The following is an 8,558-nucleotide window of genomic DNA, read 5'->3' as shown; positions in this document are numbered from 1 at the left end:
AGTCACAATCTGAAAAGGTTCACCCAATTATGTGTCTGTGGCATGTATGTATCCGGTGGTAATACTGGAAAACAGAGTGCTTTGGGCCACGGCCAAGACTCATAAAGTAGCTGTGTTCAAGAATCAACATACTTAACTAGGAGAATCAATAACACTATCTGAATTCTGAGTTCTTATAGATGCCAATCATTCTGAACCTCAAAGGATAAAGTGAGATGCCAAAACTGTTCGGAGGCAAAAAGCTGCTAGTCCCACTCATCTAATTGGAGCTAAGTTTCATTGATATTTCGGAGTCTATAGTATATTCTCTTCTTTTTATCCTATTTGATTTTCAGTTGCTTGGGGACAAGCAATAATTTAAGTTTGGTGTTGTGATGAGCAGATAATTTTTACGCTTTTTGGCATTGTTTTTAGTATCTTTTTAGTATATTTTAGTTAGTTTTTATTATATTTTTATTAGTTTTTATTTAAAATTCACTTTTCTAGACTTTACTATGAGTTTGTGTATTTTTCTGTGATTTCAGGTATTTTCTGGCTGAAATTGAGGGACCTGAGCAAAAATCTTATTCAGAGGCTGAAAAAGGACTGCTGATGCTGTTGGATTCTGACCTCCCTGCACTCAAAGTGAATTTTCTGGAGCTAAAGAAGCCCAATTGGCGCGCTCTTAATTGCGTTGGAAAGTAGACATCCTGGGCTTTCCAGCAATATATAATGTTCCATACTTTGCCCAAGAATTGATGGCCCAAACTGGCATTCCAAATCAGCTTCAGAATTCCCGGCGTTTAACGCCGGAACTGGCACAAAAGTTGGAGTTAAACGCCCAAATAGGCACAAAAGCTGGCGTTTAACTCCAAAAAAAGTCTCTACACATGAAAGCTTCAATGCTCAGCCCAAGCACACACCAAGTGAACCCCAGAAGTAGATTTTTACGTCATTTACTCATTCTTGTAAACCCTAGGTCACTAGTTCACCATAAATAAGACTTTTTGCTATTGAATCTGTACCACATGACGCTTTACACGTTTCATATTGTACCTTCTATGGCATGAGTCTCTAAACCTCATGGTTGGGGGTGAGGAGCTCTGCTGTGTCTTGATGGATTAATGCAATTACTATTGTTTTTCATTCAATCACGCTTGCTTCTATTCTAAGATATCACTTGTTCCTCAACTTGATAAATGTGATGATCTATGACACTCATCATCATTCTCACCTATGAACGTGTGCCTGACAACTACCTCCGTTCTACCTTAGATTGAGTAGATATATCTTGGATTCTTTGATCAGAATCTTCGTGGTATAAGCTAGAACACATTGGCGGTCATTCTTGAGAATCCGGAAGGTCTAAACCTTGTCTGTGGTATTCTGAGTAGGATTCAGGGATTGAATGACTGTGACGAGCTTCAAACTCGCGATTGTGGGGCTTTAGTGACAGACGCAAAAGAATCATTGGATTCTATTCTGACATGATCGAGAACCGACAGATGAATAGTCGTGCTGTGACAGAGCGCGTTGAACATTTTCACTGAGAGGAGGGGAGGTAGCCATTGACAACAATGAAACCCAACATATAGCTTGCCATGGAAGGAGCCTTGCGTGCATGAAGAAGAAGACAGTAGGAAAGTAGAGATTCAAAAGATATAGCATCTCCAAAACCTCAACCTGTTCTCCATTACTGCAAAATAAGTATTTATTTCATGTTCTTTTACTTTTTACAATTAAACCTGAGAATTATTGATATCCTGACTAAGAGTTACAAGATAACCATAGCTTGCTTCAAGCCGACAATCTCCGTGGGATCGACCCTTACTCACGTAAGGTATTACTTGGACGACCCAGTGCACTTGCTGGTTAGTTGTGCGGAATTGCAAAAGTGTGATTGTGATTTCGTGCACCAGACTACCTCGAGTGCCTCCATCACTCCAAAGAGGTCCTCCTTCTTTCTTTCTTAGTATTATTGTTGTTGTTCTGTTTCATTCTTCATTGCCTCCTTCCTTCCTCTTTCATTCTCCAAAACACTAATTCCAAATTATTCTATTCAATTCCACTTTTATTCGTGCTGCGCTTTCCAGATCTTAAAGCTTTTACAGTATAGCGTTGTTATCTGTTATCTTCATGTTTTCGTCATTTTCTTAAGTAGTGATTTCATAAACCACCAAGGCAAGTACTGTGGGGCACAAAATCATAGCATGCCCGATAAATTATGCCAAGTACGCTTGAGCATTATTATTTTTTGACCACCATATAATGTTATTTTTTGCCACTAAATTTGGTAGGTTTTCTTTCGGCAAATTCTTTTTCCTATAAAGAATTCTTCTAAACTATCACCCAGTTTCAGTTAGTCATTGGATAAATTTAGCTTGTGTTCAAAATACAATATTTTTATAAAAAAAACTAAATTATATACTTTTTGCTTATGCAATGATGAACTCCTCCTTCTTAATTTGTGTACTTGATTTATCACCTCTAACGGCTTCTCAACCTTGTGATTATTCAATGAAACCTCCCAGATATGTTTAAAAGATTTAAGTATGTGCATGGAAATTTCAATGAAAAACTTGCCACATATGTTGAGGGACTCTTAAGCTTATATGAAGCTTCACATCTTAGAATTCATGGAGAAGACATATTAGATGAAACTCTTCGATTCACCTTGATCCATTGCTCTTATGAATGTTATTTTGTTTTATTTTATTTTTCAATTTGATGATATCTTTGATCTTTGTTGCCTATGTTGGTGTTTGTTGATGGCCTAGAGTTTTGAGATGTTTGTTAGATGAGTTTAGATTGTGATAAATTTTGATAATTGTTATGTTTTGAGAAGGTTTGGTTCAGTGATTAAGTTGAGCTTAATTGTAGAAGAGGTATTGTTACTCAGTTGTAAGAATTGTGCAGTGTTAATTTATTAATTAATTAGAATTGCATTTTGTTTGAACAGTGTTGACCTATTGAATAGTATTCAGTGATTGGAATTGCATTTTGCTATAGATGGTGATGATTTTCTTATGAAATGACTAAATTTGTATTAGACTACAAATATGTGTTAGGGTTTTTATTTATAATTTATTTATTATTTTATTATAAAATAATTTTTTTGGTTAGATCACAGTTAAATCTGTTGGACCTATAAACCAATAAACTAATAACTAGAATTGTTCGATGGCCGATCCGATTTTCAAAACCTAGAAAATTCTAAGTTTCCAACCCTAGCCATCAGTCACACTTACTCACTCTGAACTCTAAAGCCTGTTCTCCCTCTCCTCTCCTCTCCTCTCCTCACAACACTACCAGTCACCACTGTCATCTGCCATCTCCTACCCCCTCACCACTGCCAACACGAAGCTCCTACCCTCTCCTCGCCCGCCTGAGTCTTATCAGTCATCCCGTTCACAATTGCAACAGTGTCGTCGCATCTAGCGAGCTGAGGAGAACATCGTCGTTGCCGCTGACCCAGCCAAGGAGAACATCTTCGTCGCCGCCTGACCCAGCCGAGGCAGCAGTGTCGCTTCAGAGCCTCTTCGCCAATCTTCGCCTATTCGCGTCTTCGCCTCTCCGCGTCTTCTCGTCTTCACGTTTTCGCCTTTTCGTCTTGTCGCCTATCTTCACCGTCAGCTCAGCTGCTCTTCCTCCCGGTAAGTTCTATGAACTACCATTTAAATCCATTCAGTTATGGTTTTAGGGTTCATCTATCATATTATCTCTATAATTTTTTTTTGCTTTGCAGAACTTGTACTAATTTATTTTAATTTACTTTGAAGAATTTGTTAATTTTATTTTGCTTTGAAGAACTTGTTTTGATTTATCTTAATTTGCTTTGAAGAACTTGTTAATTTGCTTTAAAGAACTTGTATTGATTAATTTTAATTTGCTTTGAAGTACTTGTTAATTTAATTTTGCTTTGAAGAACTTGTTCTGATTTATCTTAATTTGCTTTGAAAAACTTGTTAATATTAATTTGTTTTGAAGAACTTGTTCTGATTTATTTTAATATGCTTTGAAGAACTTGTTAATTTTAATTTACTTTGGAGAACTTTTTTATTATGATATTATCTCTGATTTTGATTATTCCTGGCTTTGATTCTTTTCATTACAATTTATATTTTTGTGATTTATGTGATTTGAATTTTGTGATTTCTTTGAAATTTTATGATTCCTATGATTTGTGTTTTTTTGTTCGAGGTATGATTCAAATAAGTCGGAATTTACCATCACTACTATCACAGGATGAAAAAAGGCTTCAGAATTATTTTTTTTAGTTTTTGAATATGTTTAGTTGTTTTAATGTTTTATAAATATATTTAGTAGAGATGTTTTTTTTATTACTATTTAAGTATTTGAAAACAATAAAAAATATGTTTATAATAACAATTGGAAATTATCTTTATTTTTTTCTATTTTTTCTGTTTTTTTCCTATTTTTATTATTTTTTAAAAAAATCTGTGAAGACTCTGATTCCAGCGGATACGGGTCCCCGTTACCCATTGCGGGGACGGGGCAAGGGCCATGTCCCTATCCTCATGGGACCGTTGCCATTGAGCCTGAATCTTTAGATTGACCGGTTTCTTACTAAATGTATCTCTTTGCCCTCTTTTATAGGGTGTTGCTGCCTTGCTGGCTGCACTGAAATTTGAAATCTGAAACTTAAAATCTTCTTGTCTCTTGATAACTCAGAAACCCTCACCATCAATGGATTCTCAAGCTGAGCCAGTTAGCTACATCTGTGGAGGTTTCTGTTTCTCCTCTCCTCTCATCTCTCATATTTGTTTCTTCGAGAATTCTTCTGCCTATGAGTGATTTTGGATTCTAGGGTTCTGAAAGACAATTTGTTCTGTTGAAGTTCTCTTTTTTCATTTGTTTCTTCATTGTGCAGATTGTGGTATGGAGAATACGTTGAAACCAGGTGATGTTATATAGTGCAGAGAGTGCGGTTTTTATATCCTTTACAAGAAGTGCACTCGTCGCAGTAAGCCCTCTTTTTTACAATTTGAATTTCATAATCCTTGTTTTTCAATTTTTCTTTCTTGTTTTCTCATAATTTTAGTTTATGTGATGTGTTGTTTATGGATGCCTAATTTTTCAATGCGCACTTTGTTTGGATAGTTTATTTTGAATAATGGAGGTCATCGAAACCTTAATTTTGGTTGCGGGTAAAATTGGGAACACCTTACCCAAATGAGCTTCATTCAGAAATATATCCTTACGGTTAAACCCTCTTAGGTTTTAAAATGTTGCATGTTTAGGCTCCAAACTAGTCAACAGAATTGACCTTTGATTTTTGATATAGGGTTTGAGTCTCTACCTCCTTAGAAGTTACTACAATGACAAAAACTCGTATTTAAAAGTAGTAACATGGCTTATTTTTGTGTTTATTTGGAGATTCAAGTTTTCATCCGAGCATTTGGTAATCTTGCTTGATTCCTAACAATTATAGACTGTTCGAATTTGATGCTTTTTTTAAAGGAAGTTATGAAGGAGGATTTAGGAGTTTAATTAACCCAATCATGTCAATAATAATCATGTCAACAATTATTTGTCCTCTTCATCATTTTGGGTAGTTGCTCATCTGATAAGTTATATCTATGAGAGTTTGGTGGAAGCACTAAATCCTAAACAACTTAACCGTTGCTCCAAGGCTCCTTTTTCAAATATAACCCAATAAGAACAGCAAAACCCAATGTGAAATGAAATAGATCAATCAAAAACATCATATGTTAGTGTTGAATGCTGACCATCTTCACTGTGCCTAGGTCACGGAAAAATAGAAAATTATTAATGGCTGGAATTCTTCTGAGAATGACATGCTTGCATTTGATGCACTACTTTAAGGCATACATGCAGATTATTCACACTGTTTATTTATATCTTTCTTTCTTTGGTTTTTATGCAGTTGTCCAGTATGAGGCACGTTGACGTTGGCAAAAGCTGTTGTGTCATTGGCAAGTATTTTCCAATGCAACCGTTAAAGACTTGTAATGAAATTGTGATGTGAATGTGCTGTTCTGTTTTAGTGAAGTCTTATGAAATTTTAATCATTAATGATCCTTCAAGTCTTAAACTATTAAAATGATTCCTACTTTTTAAAACAAATGGATCACCTACTACTATATGCCTGTATGGCTTGTTAAGAAAAAGTACAAAAAAAGATAAAAAATAAACATAACTCAAATTTGTAAAGACTAAACATATATGTAAACTATGTTTCCTCTTTAGTCTTTACTCTATCATTGTTTCAATCCCCCCACCCTATCTCTTCTATTTCCTTTTGGTCAGCCATTTCTAACTTTTTGAACTGCTTGACAATCACAAGTAAAAAAAAAATATTGTATTATTGTGAGGACAAATTAAGATATAAAATGAAAAAAAAAAGAAATTCAAGCATCTACAAGCTGTCTCATGGTAATAAGAGATGCATATCTTGAAGGTCCATCAAAAAGTGTCGATAAAGATGCGAATAATAGCTTCGGTAGGTTGAAAAGAATACCAAAAAAAATAGTCTTGTCTGTTGGAAGTTGGAACAAATAATAGAAATTGAGAGACATAGAAACTCAACATTCAACTTACCAATTTCACAAGCAGCAGTTTTTATTTCTGTAAGTTCTGAAAATAACACATATGAATTCTCTTAAAAATGAAAGATAAGGATCAAATATAAATATTTTTTAAATTTTCGAAACATTATTTTTCTTTAATGGGAACTACAATCAAAACTCACAAATTCATACGGGACAACAACTTGTAGAGTTTTACATTTTTTTCCACCAAAATTCATTCAAGATTGCTTTAGTATTTTTTTATGAGTTAGAAATTGAAGTGTGTTTTAAGAAGAAAGCTTAAGATATATATATATATATATATATATATATATATATATATATATATATATATATATATATATATATATATATATATATAATTTGTTGAGTTACACAATTGAATAATTTCTTAACTACGATAAATTTTATCTATTGAGCAGTTAAATTCTGACATCTTACTATATTAATCAATCTAAGAAAATTCACAAAATTTATAATTGATTTGATATGCCATAAGAGTTTAAATAAATACTCATTAAATCTGCGAAAATTATTAGGAGCTGATAAGTACCAATTGTGGTTACTGTTGTTTAATTCTCTTACTTTGTTACTAACTTATTTATTTTTTATTTTTTTAAAAGAAAAAGATTAAAATTATATAAACAAATTTTGTAGGTATTTTCCTACTGTCCTAATCCTAACTCCCAATATATATGTTAATTATACTAAAAAAAGATATATATACAATATGAGTTTTCTTTATCATTATACTACTACTACTATTACTACTACTACTACTACTAATAATAATAATAATAATAATAATAATAATAATAATAATAATAATAATAATAGAAAGTATAAGAAATTAACTTTTAGTTAATTGAATAATATTAGTCGTTTTTTTAATTCAAACTATTTTTCATTTTTTGAAGGATTTATAGTTTATAATTTAAAATTAAAAATAAAAAATTTATGATTTATAGAATTAAGATAAATAAAATAATTTTAAAAATATTAATTTCATAGTATTACTTTAATAATAATAATCAAGTGGAGATTGCCTATTTTGGGACAGCATCATAAGAAAGATCAAGATCGCTTTTTATATATTTGTTTTTTAACCAACATTTAATCAATTTTATCACGAGAGATTCTATCATTTTTTAGTATAAAATTTTAACTTCATATTATTTGAAAATTAGTTTAGTTATTATCTATGAAGTACGAACACTATTATATTTATTTGTCAAAAATATTTTAAATATGACACTCATATGAATATACGTGTTTTCTGTATTTATCTGTATTTTAATAAAAAATATTTTTTGGACACGTTTAGACATAGTTTTAAAATAATATATATTTTAATATAAAAAAATATAAAATATAATTATAATTTATCTAAAAATAGTTTATATTTTATACAATAATACTAGGGATTAATATATTTTGTAATTTATAATTATTAATTAGACATCATTAATATTTTTAATAATGTTAAATTATATCTAATAATATAAAATTATACACTATTTTTTTATTGATTAAATATTAACTAGAATTTAATAAAAATGCTAATCCGTTAAACTTTTTTTTATTTTATATGTCTCTGTATCATATCATATCCTATTTGTTTATGTGCATTGCATGTTATTATATATTCTCTTTTTTTTTTAATGAGAATAGTATAATGTCCTTCCGCCTACTTGTACACATTTATTTAAAATTGAATGCAATAAACATTAATATGCGGAGATAGCTTAGTTGGGAGAGTGTCTGAAGATTTGAAGGTAGCGGGTTGGATTCACGCTCACTGAAAATATTTAATTGGCCCCACTTTTAGCTACGTTCCGTTATTTTTAACATATAACAATGTATGAACAGGGTGAACAAAGGGAGAAAAAAAAAACAATTGAACAAAGGAATAAGAAAGATCGAATAAACTTAAAGAAATTTCAAAGGCAAAGCTAACACCACCCGAATAAGAAAGATCGAATAAACTTAAAGAAATTTCAAAGGCAA

At 31.7% G+C, this 8,558-nt stretch overlaps 1 pseudogene; it reads left to right on the top strand.

Annotated features, from left to right (window-relative positions):
• The first annotated feature begins 4,686 nt into the window (after positions 1-4,686).
• On the top strand, positions 4,687-5,910 carry LOC112790721 (DNA-directed RNA polymerases II, IV and V subunit 12-like; annotated as a pseudogene).
• Positions 5,911-8,558: the final 2,648 nt, after the last annotated feature.

The sequence above is a fragment of the Arachis hypogaea genome, chromosome 3 (genome assembly GCF_003086295.3).
Source record: "Arachis hypogaea cultivar Tifrunner chromosome 3, arahy.Tifrunner.gnm2.J5K5, whole genome shotgun sequence".
NCBI classification, from domain to species: domain Eukaryota; kingdom Viridiplantae; phylum Streptophyta; class Magnoliopsida; order Fabales; family Fabaceae; genus Arachis; species Arachis hypogaea.
This window is presented reverse-complemented; position numbering and strand designations above follow the sequence as displayed.